The 22,854-nt window shown below is 40.9% G+C and overlaps 1 long non-coding RNA gene across 1 annotated transcript; it reads right to left on the minus strand.

The window, feature by feature from the left end:
- Window positions 1-249: 249 nt before the first annotated feature.
- Window positions 250-15,128, minus strand: LOC121664763. The gene is made up of 4 exons (XR_006016113.1): window positions 14,961-15,128; window positions 12,878-13,010; window positions 10,811-10,943; window positions 250-9,750 (listed from the first exon to the last, which is right to left on the minus strand). It is a non-coding gene; the product is annotated as an uncharacterized LOC121664763 (long non-coding RNA).
- Window positions 15,129-22,854: the final 7,726 nt, after the last annotated feature.

Consider the following 22,854-nt stretch of genomic DNA (forward strand, 5'->3'; position numbering starts at 1 on the left):
TAATTCTCATGTGCATGCTGATATTTGTTCCCATGCTGTTTTAAATTATAAAAGTGACCAAAACTCCCACTTATTGTTAGCACTTGGCAGCTCCAACCACAAGCATATTTTATACTGTAGAGGTTTGCAAATTTATAGTGTTCTGTGCTGGGTAAAAATCTTATGGCTGCCAACACAGCTGTAATGAAGGGGAAATGTCAACACATAGAAAGATTTTATTGAAATGTTTATGACAGAAATCATCAACCATCTACCATCTCAAGCTGGGAAGTAGAGAAAGCTATGTATAAATCAGAAGAAACATCAAAACTTTATGCAGCATAATCTGTACAACACAAGGAACAAAATAAGTCAGGCAGCATTAGCAACAGGTAATTCCAAGATCTGTAGCAATCTGAAACCCCACATTATAACATTTCTCCCAATCCACAGCACACCATGAGCACTGGCAGGCAAACAACATGGGAATTGCCACAGGTATAATAAATGGGAACACATACAGATCAGTAATTTCCATGCCCTCCACTAAGTATCAGCCAAATAGGTTTAGGGTGATCTCCATTTGTGAAAGTCAGGTATGGTCAAGGTCCCATCGTACAGGACTGCAGCAGCATCTCCTAAGCCTTTAATCTCCAGGACACACTCCATCCTCAGCCCCACTGTTACTGCTGTGAGTGAGTCTGCTTGGCTGGCTTTGGCTTCAGAAGCAGCAGAAAGGGAGGACAGTCCATAATTGACAAAAGACATGTATAAACTTTGCAGCCAAATTATCAGGTGAGAATAAAATTTTGTCTTGTCCGGGCAGAGCAATGTCATATTCCAACAGGACCCTGTGGGGTGTTACCCCACATCCATCAATTTACCTTTGTGACTTTGTGACTTTGATCACTTGTGAAAACATTTTGGCAAGCTCTTCCAAGAGGCCTTCAAGCACGTGTGCCATCAATGTCTTTGGTGTTCTAGATGCTCTGAGAATAGCAAAGCCTGAAATCCAGCTCTTATTTACAGCACAGCATGATACCCAAATTAGTAATGATGGCAGGGGTTTTTTTATGCCTCCTCCATCATTACCTTGACAGCTGGTCTTCCTCGTTCAAAAATCCACTGGAGACCAATGCTGAGCAATTTGGCAACAAAACTAGCAACTCATTTCTGTGAATTCTGTGACTTCCCTTGTTTATATTCTGAGGCTCTCAGACACCAGTCAGGCATCCCACCTAGCTCTGGAAGGGCTGTCTGCTCGTGTCAATGTTACAGAACAATTTTATTGGTCACACCCCACCTGCAGAATGATGAAGTCTGTAGACTGTGCTGTTTCTCCTGTACCACCAATTCTGCTGTGCACATGCCTATAGGAACATATGTACACTATCTGAATATAACAAAATTCCTTAATTGTCATCTTTCACACATGTTGTACAAGCAAAAGGATATTCCAGAGCGTCTGTGGATATAGTCACCTGGGTCATGCAGTCCTGAGCCGCTCCTTTTTTCTGGCTGTGATGGATGCACAGAGGCAAGCAGTGTGCTGAGGCACCTGCAGCCTCAGACAGGTGAATGCCATCAGGCCTGGTCTTGGGGCAGAAAATTCTGCTTTGCACCATGGTCAGGAGGATGGGAGGAGTCCCCAGTCCCAAAGAAAGCATTTATGCATACTCAAGGTACCCACTTCATGAAGGCATGGGAGTTGGAAAATAGACACTTTTATGTCTGAACCCACATGTTGCTCTTAGTCTGGCAAGGGCTTTCCATCTGAACTCCTCTCTCAAGATTTATAAACCACTGGCAATGCCTGAGTGAAGTGAATGAGCTAACTTCCATTCAATTCAATGAGTCTTGGATTTTTATTCTTAAACATTTATCAAAGAAACTTCTTGAGCCATATACAGCTCAAGTGTCAGCCATGACAGAGACAGAGAGATAAAGCAAAACTGATCAGTATCTCTTACGGTTGCTTCAAGGTTTCTAAAAGCGTTCTTTTGCGCTCCATGGTAGTTTTTTATGAAAGAAAAGGATTAAAACCAAGAAACCTTGATTTTATAACGTACTTTGTTTTCCAAAATCCTTCTCACACCAGGTTCCTGCAGACAGTTAGCTGGAAAACAACAAAAGATGCTCTTCACTCTAGATAACAGCAAGGAGCTTTTCCCAGGGAAGTAATCTGTTACACGCTGAAAGACTCCAGATATACAGAAGCAGCACTGGAGTAAGATAATTGTGCAAAATCCATACCAGGTTATCCTCAGATAAGTTGTCAGTAGTTACCACTCAGATACAGGCGTCAGTTGAGACACAACTGGTAATGACATTACTGACCCTAAATGCGCTGCTGTGCACAAAATGGTTACTTTCAGATGAGTCTTTTGGAACAACGTCAGCAACTTTCCCCATGAGAATAGAGAAAAAATTTTAATTAGCCAAAAATTAATATCTGAGTTGTCAGAAAATCTTCAGGTATTGATACAGGGGAAAATGGAGAAAAAAATCCCATAATACTGAGTTAAAAATTAGGGCAAAATTCACCATTATTTTGAGTATTTGTTTCATAGGAATATGGGAAATAACTCAATATTTCTGAGTAGATCTAGACTAGTTCTTTTAATTTGTGCAATTTAAAATGCTAAATAATTGCGTTAGACATTAACATTCCCCATTTCATTCTACCTATTCATTTATTCTGGTGAAAATAAGTATTCAAATCTAGCAGTTAAGCAAAAGTATGTTTACTTTCTGATTTCCCTCTTGTCCAAACGAGAGTGATAATTCTGGGATATCTCCCAACAGCAAATGAATAAACAGGCAGTGTGTTTCTTTCAGAAATTCCTGTATACGACAGTGGTATTTTTTGGTAATAGAACTTCAACAAAATTGTTTCTCACAGTTTTAGCCTGAAAGGAAAAATACCACAGCACAGTAAAAAGCTACTATCAGAAACCAAATTTTGTCATAATGGTAGATTGTGACAGAAAGTGCTTGAAACCTGTCATTTCACAGCACATCAGAGATTTTTGAAAAGAGAGATGGACTTTATCTCTTAAAGAAAAAACTGCTTAGACATGACTGCTCCGTCATTTAAAGTTTTTCTTGCTTGTGCTGCTGAAACACTTCACAGACTTAACACTTCCATAACTATGCAATTTCTTCTGTAAATGGTACATTTTGCTTCTGGATAGAAACATACCCTTTTGAATTCACATTTTAAAAAATTACTTAAAATATAGAGTCAAACACATGGACAAGAATAAACCTGACAGGTTCAATCAGCAGGCACATCACTTTTTGAAAGTAATGCATGTCCACACTATTATATAAACTATCTTTCTTCAATTCTTAAAAAAAAAATCCATATTACTAAAACCTCTTCTTTAAAAGCATGTTGAAAAATATAGGAAGATTAATGGAATGTAATCATTTTTTATAACATAGCCTGAAGCTGTGATAAAAGAATCCATACTTCTCCTTCTGATCATCTGCCTTTTCATTTAAAATATTGTATTGTCTTCCATTCAGACCTGTGCAAAGAGGTGATCTAATTTTCATGTTAGAAAATATTTATTACTGACTAGAGTTCACAGCTCAGTTTGGAAATTTTTGTATCGCAAAGAAATTTAGGTGTCATGTTAGGAACAAATGAAAGGTTTATTAGAAGGAGTAGTATATTTTGATAGTTTGGGGTAACCTAAGAACATGATTTTCAGAAAATATTTCTGTAGTTACACAGATTAGTACACTACATGGCTTTTATGTGCCATCAAGTCACAACATTACCATAAACATGCAATGACTGAAAAACAAAAGTCATGTTTAAGTGAATCTAAAAAGATATCTATTGGGAAAGAGAAAAGTTTAAGAACTTTCCAAAGGGGGGGTTAGAGAGACCTGATTTTAAAAATTCAAGGTCTTTGAAATTATTTTGTTCACAGAGCAAAATATCAGCAGGCATTAAAAAGCAAACTAAAGAAAATAGGTGGGATTTTTGCCTCTTAATGTCACTGAGCAGGAGAGAGGCAGGAATGCATAATTGCAGTACAACAAAAATGTCCACCCCACATGAGGCCTTTGGAGAGCCAAATCAATAATTTTTCTGTTTCCTTGTCTGAAAAGACTGGGAAACTAGGGGTGGTTAAACCACCTGCTAATAGCATAGGTTAGAAAAATAATTTTGCCAGAAGTACAATTAATCGGTCTCCAGAATGCATCTACTTCAGGTCAGGTGCTTAATTCATTTTGCCCAAGCTGTCCCTCCAGCAGAGGCTTGCTCTTGCTGCTCATTGCCTGCAGCCTGTGGGCACCAGCACCCAGGTGAACACCCAAGGGGTAGGCAGTGGGACTGCTCTCCTCACCCATTTAGTAACTCATCTGAGAACCCTAATGCTTAGCTTAGATTGGCAGCCAGGAGAAAGAAAGGTGCTTGGTAATGTTCTGCAATCTCCAGTTCTATATGAAATTATTTTAACCTTTATCCCTAACACCGTGCTCATACATGGTGCCAGACCAGGGATCATGCTAGAGAGGGTGTCGTACCCAGTGCTCTCCCAGAGCTCATAACTCACTGGTACATTCACTTATTCAGAAGCTCCAGAAGCAGCCCAGAGCCTCAGCTATGGTAAACACCAGACCCAAGGAAAAAGTTTGAAATGCACAATTGGGGGCTGATAAGGCACAGCCGCCCATTGACATCTCAGATGTTAAAATGGCAGTGCTGCTGTGCCAGACATCCTGTGTACTAACAAAAGCCACTGCACTGCCCCAGGTTTTATTTTACTTGCATGTCCACCAGGAGTCGGTCTGCCAGAAAATATGGCCACATTTTGCAGGATTAGATCTCATAAAATACACCCTCTGCTAGCACTTCCACTGCTCCATCAAGCTCTACATATGCTTTTGAAATTACTTGGTTACTTAAGTGCATTCACCAGTTCGAAGAAAAACAACGTCTATTTTACATGCAGTCTGCTTAAACAATTTTTCCAGCTCAACCTCTCTCCCCAGGACAAAGGCCACCTTCCTGGCTGCCTGCCCACCTGCCCGGGCGCGCAGGGCTTCCCACCCTGCTGTGTGAACTGGTGGCAGTGCTGGCACCCTGTGCAGCTTCTGGGCCAAGATAAATGGGGTTGATAGTTTACAGTAAACATCCCTTTTCCTATTATTATCACAGGCTGTATGACTGAGCACTCAGCTGCAGATTTCAAAATAACTTGAAGTAAATGTTTTCTGTCACTATTATGAGCACATAAGAGAGCAAAATTACAAGCAATATGAAGTGTGCTGCTTAACCTACCAAACCCAACAGGCCACGATACCAGCACCACAGTAGTTATGAAATTTCTGGGACTTCTGCACAAAATAGCATAAAAATAAGGGGAAGAAAAACTACAGGTGTGTGAGAGTCTCCTTTGCCTTCTTGCTAGTGGTGTTTGTTTCAGAAGAAATATATCTCAGCCAAGTCTACACATTATATTCCTGCACACTTACTTCAGTAAGTACTCAAAGTGGTAGCATTTTAGGAAGAGCTGATACGTTCCAGGGCTTTTGTCAGCCGTGCTCTTGGCATCACTCCTGTTTCATTGTTACTGAGACTTTCTTCCTGTGCAGGATTTCTGTCATGATTCATGGGGTTTGTATTCGTCTCTCCCAAGGGCTAGATATTGACTGTCAGAATAATTTGATTAGCAAGTTAAAGTTTACACCAACTGTATGCCTTTGTTGTTTTTCTGCTGATGTCTGAATCTCTCCCAAAGCCAGCACTCATTCCCAAGGCAGAGAATGTTGCAGTCTTTGTAATCAACAGCCTCACAGAGGTAATAAAGCTCTCTCCTGGCACAAAATGACTACCTCCAGCTCCCACAAAGATCAGTGTGAAGCAAACTGATGCCTGTTTTGTCCCTTGTAGACAGTCCTGAAAGACAATGTGAGCATCAGGGTCTTTAGTGATGTAACACTCAATGACTCAAGGAGAAGTGATAGCTGGGCAGTGCTAGACCATGCATCTCCGTTCTCAGTGTTAGAGGTACCTGCTTATTACTTGAAAGGCACAGACTTTCTGGATTCCCTGTGTTTAAACACAGTTTGAAACAGCCTCAAGAGAAGTTTTAATTCCTGCCAAGACAAGGCAAAATGTCCTTGACAAGGAGCCTACCAAATTATTTCCTCAGGCTACTATGTGTCTTTTAAGCAAGGCTTCTTTTGAAACCCTGTTTGAGAGCAACCAATGTTAACAAATTGTATGGAAACATGTATATGCATTCCCTCAGAAAACACATTGTAGAGGTCAAGAGCCCACCCTCCTTTTAAGCAAACATGGCAAAAAAATTGCACTTCAACCAAAACAACCTGATTTTTTACATTTTCTATGACTCACAATCTAGATTGTGGACATTTCTGAGAATAAATCATATAGCATTATAGAAGTTTACGAAACAAGAAATGTATTTTTATAGGGTTTTTTACCACTTGCTTTTTCACTTAGGTACAAGCCTAGCACATCTGGTTAAAGTAGGTCATCATCCTCCAATGTTTAAAATTGCTTGAAAGAGCCTTCCCCTACAATCACTACTGTGTTTTCAAACACATTGTCATAATTTTCCTCGTTGCCATAGGCAAAAAAATATTTTTTCAATTAATCTCTTTCTATGAGTGATCTTTACCTCATAAGTTCACTAGCACATTAAGAAAATAATTATTGATTGATAAGCCATGAAAGATTTTTAAAGAATATAGATGATATATACAGCTGCCTAAATAGAAGACAGTATTATGAGCCTATGAAGTTAAAGAAGTCTCTGTTCCAACATCTCACTGAAATCATGCCTTTTCTGCACTGAAACATGCATTTGACTGTCAGCAGGGAAACAGTACCAGAAAGCACAGTTAAACGACAGACATGCATAAAATATAAATACAAACACTGTCTTCACCCTTATCCTCTATTCAGCATAATGCAGGTAGTTAACACTGCACCACAGCAGTTAAAAATAGGGAGATAGAGTTTTGGGGTTTTGTTTCCCAGAATATGCATATTATCAGTTTCCCAGTGCTGCATATTATCAGAAAAAGCTATATGAAACAGAAATCCATGTCAAATAGCCCAAATATTAATTTTGCAATAAGGTCTACCTGGAGCAAGAGGAGTATATCTTGTCCAGAAACATAGAGAACAAAATCAATGAGTTTAGCTGTAGTTTGATGATTTAACTACATTTTAAACTCCTAGAAGAATAAATATATAATGATTTCAAGCAAGCAGCAGCCACCATTGCAAGCATAGGAGCTGAAAATTAAACTACTGTAGAAGTGAAGTATTAAAAACTTTATAGTGTTATTTTAATATATTTTAGGCACTTTTGGCTTCCTCTATTTTCACTCAAGAGAATTAAGGACTGTAAAAGATAACTGCTGTTTTGTTTCATTATCACACATTTAAAGGTAGTGCTAGTGTTGTTGAGAATGTCACAAAAGTAATTTCAATCACAGGAAGTGTTGGTGTTGATAATAGAGCGGATGAGATTCACGCCAAAATAAAGGCACAAAGCTATTCTAACTGTTCAAGTGTGTACCCAAGAAACCAAGAGCTTAAACTCAAGGGATAAATCACTTGCAAAAACCTGAACCAGAATTCTTACTGAACCATGACAGCTCTTGCAGGTTTGGCTGGTTTTATTCATCACAGGAAGCAGCGACTTTGGCCCTGAAGTCAAGCAAGTCCAGCAAAACAATCCAAGAAGTCCAGGCTTCTGCTCTGACCTCAGCTGCTGGAAGCCAGCCTCCCCCTGTTATTGCTGAGATTCTTGTAAACTGGGAATCTTATTTCCAGATTCTTCAGTTTACAGGAACTGAACATGTTTGCACTTAAGCTCATCAGTGTAAGATGGCTGGATGTACACAGGCTGTTTTTTTCAGAAGGAGGAAGCCTTCTTTCAAGTCCTCCATGGGCGCATTATGAAAATGGTAGATACTTTACATTATATCATTCTTGCTATCTCTGCGCAATTGCTTCAAGGCATGAAAATTCCTTCCTCTTCAGGTTCTCACAACACACCTGCTTGGATAAACCTCAATTTCTCTGAGAAAAAAAATTGTTCACAGAAACATTTTCCTTTGACCTGGGACTCCACCTTTTCCCTGAGGCCAACTGGCAAGGCCATGTCCTCCTCAGCTGTTCAAGCAACACCCAGTAATCCTAACTACAAAACAACTGGTTATCTGGGCTGATGGAGGTCTCTAGTGGAAAATCAGCAGAAACACAAGTTCATCTCCAAAATCCAAGATAAGATCAGTTCAACAGGAAAAAAAAAAAAGCACTTCCCCCTCACCCATGAGGGCAGACAGCAGAAACTTTTTGCTAAACAATTTGCTCTGCAAATAAAAAAGAACTTGGAGAATCGTGTTCCTGGGCAGGGTGAAGCCTTTGTGGACATCAGAGCAGAGGTGTGATTGGGAAGAAGAAAATCCCATTGTCATCTTACTCTTGGCAAGAAATGGTCAAAGAAATATTTCTTTGAAAAAAAGCCAAGAATTTCTAGATTTCTTCAAAATGCTGTAACTTGTGACTAGTAGCTCTACACTGCCAACTTCAGCTGATATAAAATAATTTCTCTCATTGGAAAAGGTAATATTACATTTTAAAAAAAGGTGAATTACACTATGTACATGAGAAATATTATGCAACTATATAAATTACCATGAGCTTGCTAGTAATTTTCTTAATGGCCAAATTGCTTAGAAGCAGCACATAAACATAAGCATAATCATGGTTGACAAACTCACCAACAGAGTGTGGCTAAGCATAGCAGTCCTGCTTGGAAATTGCTCTGTCAGCAGGTGCAGGTGGATGTTCTACCTTCAGGTCCAGGTAGACATCACAAAAACACAGAAAGTCAGTCAGCTGCCACATGCTGAACAGGCCTCCAGGAGGAAAAGAAACCCCAAACCACATATGTTTCTTGCCTTGACTTTCTTTTTGGAAAGTCATGTTATTTACCAACACTTGCTGATTGATAAGAAAGAGTTACACTGTAATTTACAACTATAAACCATAAATGTTCACCTGGGAAATAACTGCTCACTGAAGATAATTCTATTAGCACAGCATGCTTCATCCCAACATGGGCAGAAATTTAAATCACACGCAGAGTTGTTTCAGAGTATCCAGCAGGTCTAGAGAACTCTTCAACCAAAATCAGTGCAACCCACCACCACTGGGGATGTGCAGAAAAATGTGACACTTTCTACAGGGACCACAGCATGTTTCATCTCCTATCTGATTCAGCATCACATTCCAAACATCTTGACACTGAAAATCAAATCACCTTTTAGTTAACCAAATATTCAGTCTGGGCCAGTATTGCTGTTTTAGAACATTATTATTGTTTTAGCACTGAAATCTGTTTTCTAATAAAAAAAAGTATACAAGCACATGGTTACACCAATATAATGAAAGTGTTTCATTGAAATAGTCTGAGGAAGGTAAGAAATATTTCCCTGTTACACATATAGTCAATTACGCACAGAAGAATGGAGGTTGGGAAGTTGGATACTCCTATTCTGGACATTCCCTATGGCATGGTATAGTTCTTATGCAAGTCAAAGTAATCCAGTATTGGGCATTTCATTCATACTATGTCACAGGAATTAGTGGGATTGTATAGTGCAACAATGGTGGGCAAGAGAGAGTTCATCACTCTGCTATAAACAATTTTTCTTCAAATGCTCTCCTTGTGCCAAGTTCCTTTCAGCCACAGAGGATGTTGCCTGTAACAGAAATTGATCATAGATGAAAGCATTAGTTTCCTTGTTCCCTAAATTCCACATGGGCATAAAATCTTATATAGAATCAAACAAATAATTCACAATGAGCAATTTCTCTCCCTAAATATCTTCCAAGAGGATGTACGTTCCTCCTTGTTATTCAAACACAGAGCTAAAATATTTCTAATTGTATTATGTCATCTTTCAATCAGTAACTGGAACTTGAGAGTTGTATACTGCTGCTACATGGCCACTGGTCTCTTAAATCACATTTTTAGGTTTCATTTTCTAGTCAGGGAGCTAACTAAAAAAATTCACAGGGTAGGAGTTGTGTTTATTTGTTTAATAAATACAGAAAGCACAACAACACAATAAACCATTCCCCTCTCTATCCAGTCATCCCTGCCCAACCCAGCTCTTCAGTGTCCCCCAGCCCTTCCCAGCTGGCTCTCACCCCCTCATGTGCTCAGGGTGCATTGCTTCTCATTGCCCCAGTTACCTGCACCCCAGGGAGGAGGAGGCTCAGCTGCATCTGCCCCAGGAGGAACTGCCTACAACCAGTCATGAATTAGACTTTGGCCCTCCTGGACTTGGAAGGAGATTACTTCCTACTGCTTCAATGAAGGCTTATGCAATACACTCAGGGATCCTCATATTCCTTGGAAAACAATGTGAAGGACATGCGAGCACAGTTCAGAAAAATTTATTATAATTCTGTCTAGACTTTGTAGCAGTGCTTTTCCAATATTGCCATTACTTAATATAAAATATCATTGTAAAAACATTGACTCCATTAAAAAAATTAGCATATTTAGCTACCTATGTATTTACAATAAAACTCAAAAATTAATATTTTACTCCAGGATTCCCTTCAGGACAGAAACTTGGCTTTAATTTCCTTGAGTCTTAAGGAGCTTCAGTCGTATAGATGTTCCGTGGGCCCTCTATGCAGAGATAAAGCCTTATTTAATCTGTCCTCATATCACCCTACAGACTTTGTTTAAAGCACAATGAAGTGTTACTGTACCAACAAAATCACTGCTTTGCAAAATGCAATACTTACAGCTATTACAAGAATTGCTAAAATCTGGTTTGCACTGTTCCGTTTTATTATGAGTACAGATTGGTGCAATGCCCCACTTTCAGTCTGCTGAATGGAAACACCTCTTACTTAGCAACAGAAAGCTGTCAATACCCTTCAAAAGAGAAAAAATAAACAGCAAAAATATCGTTTGCTATTTCCAAGTACCTGGATTAAGAAGCAATTACTTTTCCAGATATTAAGGGGACCACCGTTAGGAATTGCCTTTGGGTACCCACTAAAAAAAGAACACATCAAAAATGATTTATCATTGCTTTTCTCAAAGGATTTTTTTCCTTCCTAGATTGAAATAGCTAGTGACCACTTACAGAGAAGGAGAAACCATATCTTTGGTAATCTCTGGTTGTCAAAGATAAAACATGAGAAAACATGAAAAATCAGTGGTCATCTGAGGTTTAAAAAAATAAAAGTGATGAAATGTGATTGCTCTCAGTCACAGGACATATTTGAAGCAACACATTGATGCAAACTTGACCACAGACCTGCACTGATTTTCCTTTCTCAGTGCTGGAATTTTTGCAGAGAACTGGTCTTTAAGAAAAGCCAATTAAGAAGATTTTTAGGGCCATCACTCATGCTGCCAAATCCTGGTGTACTGGTGGGAGACATGACTGCCTCCTGAGGCTCACAATCACCCTGCCCAGTGTTCCTCCCTCCAGTCTTCTGCTGGTGGAGGGGTTTATATGTGGGCCTGGCAGAAATTTCTCCTTATGTCCCACCTGGTATTCCTGGACACTGAGGGAGACAAGGGAGCAGCAGGCCACTGTGCTGTGCAGCAACATGAGGCAGAAGAGCAGTGGTGAGCCACTGGCAGCAGTGACCCTTCCATAGGCAAGGCACTCCAGAGACCATCTGTGGTCCCAAAGACCATGTGGGCACACTGCCTCACATGTCTCACTCCCTGCTGTTCAGGTACTTTCAGGGCACAAAATCCACTTCACTTTGTCGTTAGGCGGATTTTGCCCCAGCTGCTAAATTCCTGATTCTGAAGGCATAAGCACTGCTTTGCATACTTGTGGAGATGAAGGAAGGGTTGCAGGGAAATCTATCCTGTTGCAAGAGCTTTAGGAGCAATCAACCAGGCAGACCCAGGTGCGTGGCAGAGTATCTTCAGAGGAGCTGAATATCTGCCCTAGACTGATTTTTGCTGTGCTGATAAATATCAGGTGAAAATGTGGGTGCAGGAGTTAAGAAACAAAGGTATGTGTTTTGCAGTATATGTTGCAATTTTGAGCTTCATGCAGCAGGAAGAGGGAGAAACATCCGATAATAGCAAGTGCCCTGAGGACAAAGACACTGTACATTAATATTATGGGAACTGTTCAAGACAGCATTCAGTGTGTGCTAAAAACTGGCCAACCGGCAGACTGTTTCCTTTCATGAATCTGACTTAGAGAGGTGCTCTGTCAAAAAAAAAAGAGTTAAACAGAATATGACAAAACAACTGTGGGACATGTGTTTCAGTGCCAGAAGCTGGATGGTGGTGAGCAAGAGTGGTGGCAGGGACACAGGAGCAGGGACCAGGGGTCAGCATGGCAAGGGCCCATCTGCTCCCAAGGGATGGTTCTCACAGTGCAAACTGGTTTGTGCACTCTGCAGAGGAACCCAGCTCCAGGCCAAACTGGCTTGGGAAACAGGTCAGTGCAGTTCCACTTAAATCAGATGACTTTCATTCTCGACAGCAGTGCCAGCATTTTATGACCCCTGTCACTGAGGTTACTGTAGGACTACACTTCACAGCACCATAGCTCACAAACTCTGTATGCCTGCATTAATTGGGTCTCCAACTTCCATGCAGTTAACAGGTGATGGTACACGTGCATGTCTGGTTAAACAGTCAAGATCTTCAGAAACTTGGGATTTGCTATGCTCAATGTCCTATGGAAATCATTATTATAAAAGACAATGCATTAAAAGTCTTCTCCTGTCTTCTGACCCTTTTTCTGTTCTTTAAAATCTTACCTAGAGATAAGTGCAAAAGGATTCTTTGTAAAATGTCGCTGTATGTTTTAATGAGTGAAGACTCACTTTGTGCACAGTCAGGTTCTTCTGCCAGGTTCCCAGGGAGGCAAGCATGGTGGTGTCATCATCACTGTGAAACTGGAGGCAAAAATGTCAGGCAGAGCTTGTCAGGACATCTTCTGAGGTTTTACTGGGAAGCCTTCAGGGTGAAGAAAATTGGAAGTGACCTTTATACAGAATTATTACAAGCACCAGTAAGGCTTAGATGAAGAAAAAAGGTTCAGGGAAAGGTTTCTGTTAGGTTTTACTCATATTTCTAGCCAAGTAAAGCAACTTCATTTCCCTAAGAAAGCACTGCCATATGGAGCAGGATAAAAATGTAATTTAGTCAGCAAGAATTATTGGATGTTACAGCAGAAAACATCAGTAGGAGTTTGCAATATTATATAGGGTTTTAGCTTGCTGCAAACATGACTGGTTCCTGTTATATTCTACTGTTACAAATTAATAGCTCACTATAAGAAAATAAAGGAAGGGTGGGCCTAAAGAGCAGGAAAGACTCAATGAGCACTAATGAGCTTCAGGACTGTCTCACCAGGAAAGCTGTAGAAACTTCTTCCCTTGAACTTTTAAATAGTTTCTGCCAGCATCCCAGAGGAAATCTTATCCACGGCTTGCAATGATTTAAAGAATGTTTATATTTCTGAGGAGAAAAATCCTTTGGCATAAAAGAAAAGCTGTCTACGTTGCTAATAAAAATTAGGGTTAAATTTGAATTTTATTGACTTTATTTGACCTTATTTATTCATTTAATATCTTATGTGAAAAGAAATGAAAAAGTGTGTAGACATATTCTAATATCACATTCCGTTTTCTCTCTTTCCCTTCTTTATATACAAGCAGCAAATAAAACTAAAGCAATCAAATAAGTGCAATAAATTAAAATCTGAAGCCTGAGTGTGGTGTTTTATTTATATTTTTGAAAAGCAGTCTATGGACCACGTTTTGATGTTTTCTGTACCACATGTACAGAAACAGTAAAAAAAGGATGGCATTCATTTGAGGTTTGCTCTGTCCTTTTCGTAGTAAGGTAAGTGCCACTGCAGAATTCCTTAGATTGATTACTTTCAAGGCAAAATGTAAGGCAGATCCTATAGTGCAGTGCAGGGCCAGTGCAAATCACAACACCTTGCCCACAAGCATTTCGGAAGAGCACTGCTCTATATCTTTGCATAATTTTCCGTGTGGCTGTTCTCACTATCCAGCACTTCTCCAGGAAAGGAACGCTGCCATCTGCTCAGCATAGCTGACTCTGGGACCCCCTGCATGCGTCCTGCTCCCCCTGGTGCAGCCAAGGGCACTGCTCCTCTGCCTGCTGCCCCTCGAGCTGCCCGTTCTCCCGAAGACCAACACTGGTGCTGACACTGTTCAAGATGCCCTCTGCCATGCTGTTCTGAGCTGGTTCTCCTCTTAAACAGCAGCGTAGGCCCCACTCCCACTGTGAGGGGAAAAGGGTGAGCAATTGGGAGCAGGGAAGAAGAGGGTATGCTCCCTCTGGACAGCAGCAAGGGCACAGAAGCAGGAAAGGGATGCATTGCGTAGGGCCAAAAGAGATGAGGCACAAGGTGCCATTAGGGGAGGAGAAAGTTTCCCCACACAGCACAGGACTGCTCACCACAAAGTGAGGGGGTGACCCTTAATTCTGGCTAGTAAATTATTCCAGTGCCAGTGGATTGAGTACAAAAGTACAAAATTCATGAGTTTGTGAAATTCCTTACATATCCCATGTTGCATCTGGGTTCAAAGAGCCCCCTGATGACTCTTGTGCCTCAAGCTGCAATCAGATACCCATGCCTCTGGTTTTTTAGGTTCAAGAGGATTTTTGCTTTACTGATCAGGTTTTTTTGACATAATCACATTCCTGCATGGGATCCAGACACAATGGCATGAAAAAAATGCCTCATCTGCCAGTCTGAAGAAAATATCGCACAGCAACTGGAGATGAACAAATCCCAACATGCAAACTTTAACAGAAGGCTGAATGGCATGTTCACAGTAGGCACATTTTTAATGCACTCTTCCCTCATTCTCTTTGTAAGTTGTTTGTTTTTAAATACAAGGATGTTAAGTATTAGAATCATGAGCTTACCCATTGGCAGGTGTGGTTGACCCAATGCAGTTTTTCTGTCACATTTGGTCTGACTGTGGCATAAAGCAAGCTCTACAACACTGCATAAAGGCAGCTGAGAGCTGAACAGGAGGTCTCAGCACCACCTAAACTACAGCTCCATGGTTCCCATGATCATGGGGGTGGGTTAAATCTGATGAGAGAACACAGTAGTGATGTTTGTTATTTGTGTAATACTTACAATCATTCTACATTAATTCAATAGCGTTTTTGTCTTCTCCTTTCTACACTAGTTCATATGTGAACAAAAACAAAACTCCATATGTGTTCAATTAATAATATTCATTTCCTTTCAGTTTAGAGAAGCAGGATCCTTTTGACCAGAATTAAGAGGACTCTCTGTTTGGGGATGTGAATCCAAACCCAGACACATTTAGCCAGAAGTGTTTAGTACTACTATGTACTCACATGCTACTGTGTGTCTGTGTGGTCATTTCCCTCCTTTCTTTCATCCATTATATGCCATAAATTCTAATCACAAAATAATGTTCAAATAACCAACAAAATTTTTTAATTTTTTTTTAATGTGGAAAAAGTCAGTTTTACTAAGCTTTTAAGCAATTTGACTTACTAACAGTTCCTCAAGAGACTGGAGATTTCTTCCTTAGCTCAAACATTGAAATAAACTCACATTTTTTTGAGTTTATCGTTTTCCAACCTGACAATTTCATCCAGACAAACTAAAAGAAAATCCAGTTATAAAATTCCTTATGCAATATTACCAGGTCAATAAATGCCCCATAAATCCTATTATCATAGGGAACATTGCAGAATCTCCTTTTTACCTTGCTTTAAATTTGGGCAGGATAGGTAAAATGGTCAAACGGCTGGAAGTTACCTTCCAGGTATTTGAAAATGAAAGGTGATGCATCTGAGAACTTTCTTACAATCAAAGGTAAACACCCACTCAGTGGATTAAAGGCAGGTGAGATGGAGGTAGAAAGATATCTGCAACAGGTGTGGTTAAGCTGGTCTCTGATGAGACATTTAAAATGCAAAATGCAGACAGGTGACTAATTCTAGAACCCAAGTGACAGAGCAGAGTTTTAGAAATGAGTTGAAGAATGTGCTCTACACCAAAACCAAAAAAATAATGTCATAATGTCACAAAGTAATCCATATCAAGGTTTATGTGAATAAATAAAGTACATGTCTGTATGGCATCCCTGCTATTCAGGCTTAAGATGAAGGTCATGGAAGTTCCACCATGAAATAAATTCTTGCTATATTTTCTTGTGGTGCTATAGGAGGGGGAAGGTGAGGGTTCAAGAAGATCAATAACAAGCTGATGTGAATGCAAGACTTGCATTTTGTTCTCCTGCCTCCAAGGAGACCAAAACAGAGGGGATGTCAGAGGAGAGTGGTTCCATTTACACGCAGCAAAGTGAAAGGCAGTTAAATGGAAAGGGAAGAAGACCTAACTGATACACAGAGTATATTTGCATATTTACATGCTTTTATTATTAGATTAAGGAGGTATTTCTGATTAGGAAAAAATAATTCTTCTTGCAAAAAATTTTCATATATACAGGCCAATTTCTACCAAACCAGGAAAAAATATGTCACCTTTACCACTTTACCAAGATATTAAAAGTTGTCCTCAGACCAAATTTGACTTTATGCACTCACTGTCTGGCAAGTATCGACAAGCAACTAATTTTTAGTTAGCTTATTCCTTGAAGTTTCTTTCAGGGATGTGTAGATACAGAAATGTATCACTACAGTTTTACCATTATTGCAAGCATAACTAGTGGGGAAAAAAAAAATAATATTTGGTATGATTAGAGCACAGGTCAAAGGCAACAGGCACAAAACAAATCACACTTATCTCCGTTCAAATTGCCTGTTTCGTAGTGTCTGTGCTGTACAGCCTCCATGCTGACTCATGCCATTACCTCATGGGAAACTCCTCTAAAAAGTGATGAGCAGTACTTCTGTGATGTACATACATGGTGTCATTAGCTGTATCTGACTTTGCCACTGCTGTTGTCCTAATGAGATAGATGGAACCAAATTTTCTGAGATATACTTAAATAGCCACCAGTACAGAGAAGGTAGCAAAGAAACTTTGAGAGGAAAGAAAAACAACTGTGGCATTATTTCTCATGTTTTGTGATTATGATGAAGAAGAGGAACTGGAAAATTATTTTGCCTTGTCTCTCTTTGTAAGTCCTCTGTTGACATGCTGTGTGTTTATTTTCAGTTTCTAAATACCACCATTTCTCAGATTTCCATTATTTAAGGACAGCTGAACAAACTGTGTACAGAAATCCCTTGTGAACTTCCTAGGGTCAGAGTTTTTCTTTGCTTGGCTCTCGTCTAAATTCCTGTTCTTTCTCTTTCCCCTACAGAGCAATCCTTCCTCTTCTGGAACAAACCTTGTGAGATCCTTCTAGCTTTACTTCCAGCACAGGTGAACAGGAACCACCTTCCCCTCCCTGATTAAGGTAAATTCATTTTCAGCCTTCTCTGCGATACTGACACAGCCAGAGGAAACTCTAAGGCTGCAGCTTTGCAGCACTGTGAACACTGGGTTTCAATACTCAGTTTTCCTTTCCACAGAAGTATGCTACCTGCAGCATGAGATCAGTTAGCTGTTCCTGACAGAGCATGTTACAGTAAACAGCCTCTGATTTCATCATGCAGGCTTCCCAGCATTTTTTCAGCTGGGAAACAACTGTGAGAACAATGGAGGATAGGTCTCCGACAATAGGTGCAATGTCATTTACATTTCTGACAAGCTCTCAGCATTGCTTTATTTCAGCTGAGTTCCTGCCTCCATTATGTGACTGCAATGTGCCTGCTGAGAGATGAAATGCTGGCTCCTTGACAATAGCCAAAGAGGGATACACCCAGTATTGGTTGAACACAAGGTGACTTTCCCAGCTTATAGAGGCCTGGGAAAAGACATGAATAATGCTGGTGTAAACCACAATATCCAAAAGGTACTGAGCTTTTCCTCACACACATGCAACAAAAATAAATAATGGCCAGGTGGCTAGTGTTGGTGCACATAATGACACATAAGCTTGTAGACCAAGTCTTTGAATGTTGCTGGAGAAGCTTCCTTGGGGTGCTTGGGATTTTTCTGTACATGAGCAATCCCTTTGCACTTCTCACGCTGCCCAGATTCCTGTAGCGCTCTTGCATTTGCAAGACAAGTCAATGCCGTATGTGTTTTCTGGGGAGTTAGAGCAGGTTCAGAGAACATACAGAGCAAGTGTGGTGCTGGGCAGTAACTGGGAGAGCCTGCTGTTGAAGATCCATTCACCAAACACCTCCACCAGGAAGATGGGATTGCTCATCTCCCCTTTCACAGCCCCACTAAGCACCCTCCTAACTAATTTCAATGGAGGATCGTGAGTAACCAAGCACAGGAAAAACTAAGCAGATGTCACAACTGCAGTACCTCAGCACAACTGCTCTCTCACTTATCTTGTGAATTTACATTGTCTTTTCAAGGTCTGCAAGGCTATTTTTACAGGCTGAACATATTCCTTACCACCTACACAAGAGCATATTACATTGTCAAACTCAGCTTACAGCAGCCCATCCTCCCCACCCCAGGTTATGTGTCAAGACTGATGTCTCTGTACAGCAAAGCCATATTAGGACTATTTATAATATTGGGCATAAACTGTCTCTTGACCTGGGCTCCCAGGAAGATCTCTGAGCCCAAAATGGGTCCCGCACCACTGCAGACAATCTGTAAACTGTGCTCAAGCAGCTAAATTGCAGCTCGTGTCAGTCTTGGCAGGCCTGCTTTGCAGTGTTGAATTATTAACTTTCAAAAAATTTTTTCTAGAAAAAAGAATTGCAGAATTTACCAGGCTGACATCTCAAAACCCTTCAAAACAGAAGAATAAACCAACAGCATGCTCTTCCTGAGAACATATGCACCAAATATTTCCTGTGCTCAGGGAGCTCTTCCTAAGACTCCAGGAGATGGTGAACTACTCATTAAGAAAAAGTTGCAATAACATTACTAACTCCAAAACAGGAACAAGATTTACAAAAGGTAAAAGAAGTTATCTTGTAGACTGATACCTTCTGCTGTCCAAACAATAAAGTTATTTTTCTTCCCTTTGTAAACCACTTTGGTGTTATGCTGTCACATCCATAACCACTACCTTTAACTGACACAGCGAGCCTTCTGTACCTCTTACTGCTTGCCATCAGAGTTTAGATCACTGTTGGATGCCCCCTGCACTGACCCTGACTCAAAGCTCACACCGTTTCTCAAAGCACTGCGGCTGCTTAGGCCAGACTTTGAGAACCGATGGCTCATTGTAAACTGCAGGAAGACCCTCAGTTCCGTAGGTTCAGGGATATATTTCCCCTATGTACTTCTGCCAACTGCAGTGCTCACCAGCAAAAAATCATGGAGTTCAGTGCAAGTGGAGATTCTGAAGTTGCGGACAGAAGTTCAGCAGTCCTGACTCCTCTTTGCAGATGAAAGAGAGCCCTGTTTTGTACAGCATTTTGGTGAGAGAATTTTATGATCATGGGGAAGTGTAGAAACCTGGTCTAGACATTCCAGTCATGAGTTCAAAAAAAACCAAACCCAAACCGACAACACTGCTGCCTTGGAAGTCCTTCAAAATCACTCCTCTGTGAAACCTAAAGTGTTACATTAGAGTTTATTTCTGGGATCTAAAGCATGTTTTGGATATGTGTGTTTAAGAAATTCCCTACCTCCAAGAAGGAGAGGTCAGCTGAGTCTGCCTGCATGTCATAGAATCCTTAAGGTTGGAAGAGACCTTTACGATCAGCAAACCCAGCCATTAACATAGCACCACCACATTCACCTTGAAACCATGTCCTCGAGCGCCACATCCACAAGCTTTCTGAACACTTCCAAGCATGGTGACTCCACCGCTTCACCAGGCAGTCTGTTCTAATGCTTGAAAACCCTTCCCATGAAGAAATTCTTCCTAATGTCCTATCTGAACCTCTCTTGGCACAACTTGAGGCCATTTCCTCTTGTCGTGTCACTTGCTACCCAGGAGAAGAGACTGACCCCTACCTGGACACAGCCTCCTTTCAGGCAGTTGTAGGGAGTGATAAGGTCTCCCCTGAGCCTCCTTTTCTCCAGGCTAAACACCCCCAGCTCCCTCAGCTGCTCCTCACAGGACTTGTGCTCCAGACCCTTCCCCAGCTCCATTGCCCTTCTCTGGACTCCCTCCAGCACCTCAATGTCTTTCTTGCAGTGAGGGGCCCAGAACTGGACACAGCACTCGAGGTGTGGCCTCACCAGTGCCCAGTACAGGGGGACAATCCCTGCCCTGGTCCTGCCGGTCATCAGAGACCCAAGGGAAAGAGAAGGGACAGACCCCATGGCAAAGGGTGGCTGGAGCAGGGAGAGCAAGATGCTGGTTCAGCCACAGCCTCTGCAAAGCTGAGGACTGTGAAATGGATAGACTTGAGGAATTTGTTTTGCATGTCATCCTGAACTATGTTGCCTTTTTTGTCTACTTAATATTATCAGTTAAGACAACCAATTTATGTTTGTGAGTGAGGAAAATCAGGCCCCAAGGCATAAAAAAGTTTAATTTTTCTGAATTGTTCAACAATGGCCTAAGACAATGATTTATTACAAATCACTAAAAATTTTAACCCATTGCTTGTGATTGTCTAGGATTCATAAGTAGCACAGGTAGAAGCACTTTAGATGCAAAAGACAGATAATTCATTTTCTTTCAGTTTTACTCAAAATTTTGAGAACTTTGTAAACTCTGAACAATATATTTGCAGATCTGATTTTTTTTTTTTCCACAATCTCACCATCCTTTCCCAACTGAAAATGCTGTTGAAGGACAAAAAGTCCCTGCTTTTCATATGAAGGAACTCAGTGAATTACCATACCTTCATGGCTTCTGTAACTTGGATATTCACTGAAAGAGCAGTCTTTAAAATGTTTCAGGGACCTTGAAAAATTCTCCAAAACCTTCCAGTCAGATGCTGAGTGGCTTTGCTCTGACCTTATGCTTTCTTTTCTTGTCCACCTAACATTGCCAAAGAAACAGAATTACAAAACACAGCATCAAGTTGCAGCTAACACCTAGCTGTAAAAGCAGTCCTAACATTACCACAATGTACAGGAGGCATCTCCAGCCATCTGGTTTCATTTCCACTTCTTTCTCAGAGATGACTTCGTTTAGTCTCTTACTATCAGAGAAAAGGTGGAGCAAAGCCTCCAAGTGGAAATTTATTGCTCTGCCTCTAATTTAGGAGATCTCCTGTTCAGATTAAAAGCTTGCTCTTCCAGAAAAGGTTTATTTAGTAAGAGGTTTCTGACATGGCTCAAAGCAAGAAATGACAATGTGTAGGAGATCACCAAGAAAAGGTTGATTTCAAATGTTTTTCTTACTGCTGCATAAATGCATACTATTTCTGTCTCCAATAATAAAATTTGCTAATCGTACCTCTGAGTCACTGTACTTTGCAACTCCTACATGTTAAAAATATAATACTCTCATTTATAGTTATTTATTTTTATGAACACTAGGAGTGTGCTGCACAGAAGTCCTTGCGTGTTTTCAGGGGTTTCACTTGCAAAGCCACATTCTTTTGATTACCTGCATTCCCCTTACTTGGTATTGCTCATCAGAACTGGGCTGTTTATAGTTTCTGATTAGTAGAACTTGACTCAGGCCAATAGCATTCTTATAATATGAAGATAAATTCCTTCTTCATAGCAGAGGGATCCATCTGCACGAATGCCATTGATGTGATGCTGCTTTTTCATTAATAAGCAAATTAAAGTCACAACCCACGTACATTCCAAGTGCTGGTTATCTGAACATGATAAACTCTGATGACTCCGTGCATGCTACTGTGAAAATACATGATGAAGAAAATCTTTTCTCTTGTCTGAAAAAAGCTAGTTAAAACTAACAACCTTTGTTCATTGTGGTGGTGGCTAAGTCCACTTTACATCCCCCAAGTTGCCTTAAAATGGTCTCTCCTCACAACACTGTGCTACAAAGTTCTCCCTTTGTCTAGATTCTGCTGGTCACTGACCCTCTCCCCCCTCCCATCCCTTCTCCCATTGGCCCCTGTTATGTCATTCAACCTTGCCTCTGCCCCCTAGCCCTCAGACCATTGGTATTGGATGCTCTGCCTGCCTTGGAGAGCTTTCGGAATAAAACCAGTGCGGGCTTTCAGTTGTTGTTCTTTCTTGCTTCTGTTCCCTTCAGGTTGTTGCCATTAAACACCTTGGAATCGCATGCAGAGAGCCCCTCTCACCTGTTCGTCTCCAGCTCATGCACAGACTGTGTGTGTGAGCGGCTGCTCGCGACCACCTGCAAAGCTGAGATCGAGTGCACGCGTGGGTGCTGGCAGAGTGCTGCCGAAGTGTCTCCACGAGGGACCCAGTAGGGACAAACGCAGCATCGATCCACCGAAGCCCTCTCCCATAGCTCATGGCATATACATTTTACCCTCAATACAGGCTATATTGAGTAATAAGAAACAATTGCTGAGCACAGAATTGCAATGCAGAATGAAAAAAAAGAACGTAAAGAGTTTTTTGATCTCAGTGCAGCAAGCAGGAATCAATCAGTACACAACCTCTTCTGGACAAAGTGACTTTGCAGTGCTACAGAGAGAAGGTGCAAAATTCACAGAGGCCCCAGGCAAAGACTGAAGTCAAGCTCTTTGCAATTGCATGTTTTTGACTTGCAGTGATGCCTGTCAGCCTGGGGAGTCTCTTGCACTGCTCAGACTTACAGCCCATAAATGGGGTTTCTGCAGAGTAACTGGGCCTGGTGCTAGTGATGCTGGTGTGATTAGTGAATGGGTAACAGCTCTCGAGACAGAAGAGGAAACACCACCAGCAGGTCTGGCAAAGCTA

This window comes from Corvus kubaryi, unplaced genomic scaffold (genome assembly GCF_017639235.1).
Source record: "Corvus kubaryi isolate FWS band 111438036 unplaced genomic scaffold, C.kubaryi_AGA036_p1.0 37308, whole genome shotgun sequence".
NCBI classification, from domain to species: domain Eukaryota; kingdom Metazoa; phylum Chordata; class Aves; order Passeriformes; family Corvidae; genus Corvus; species Corvus kubaryi.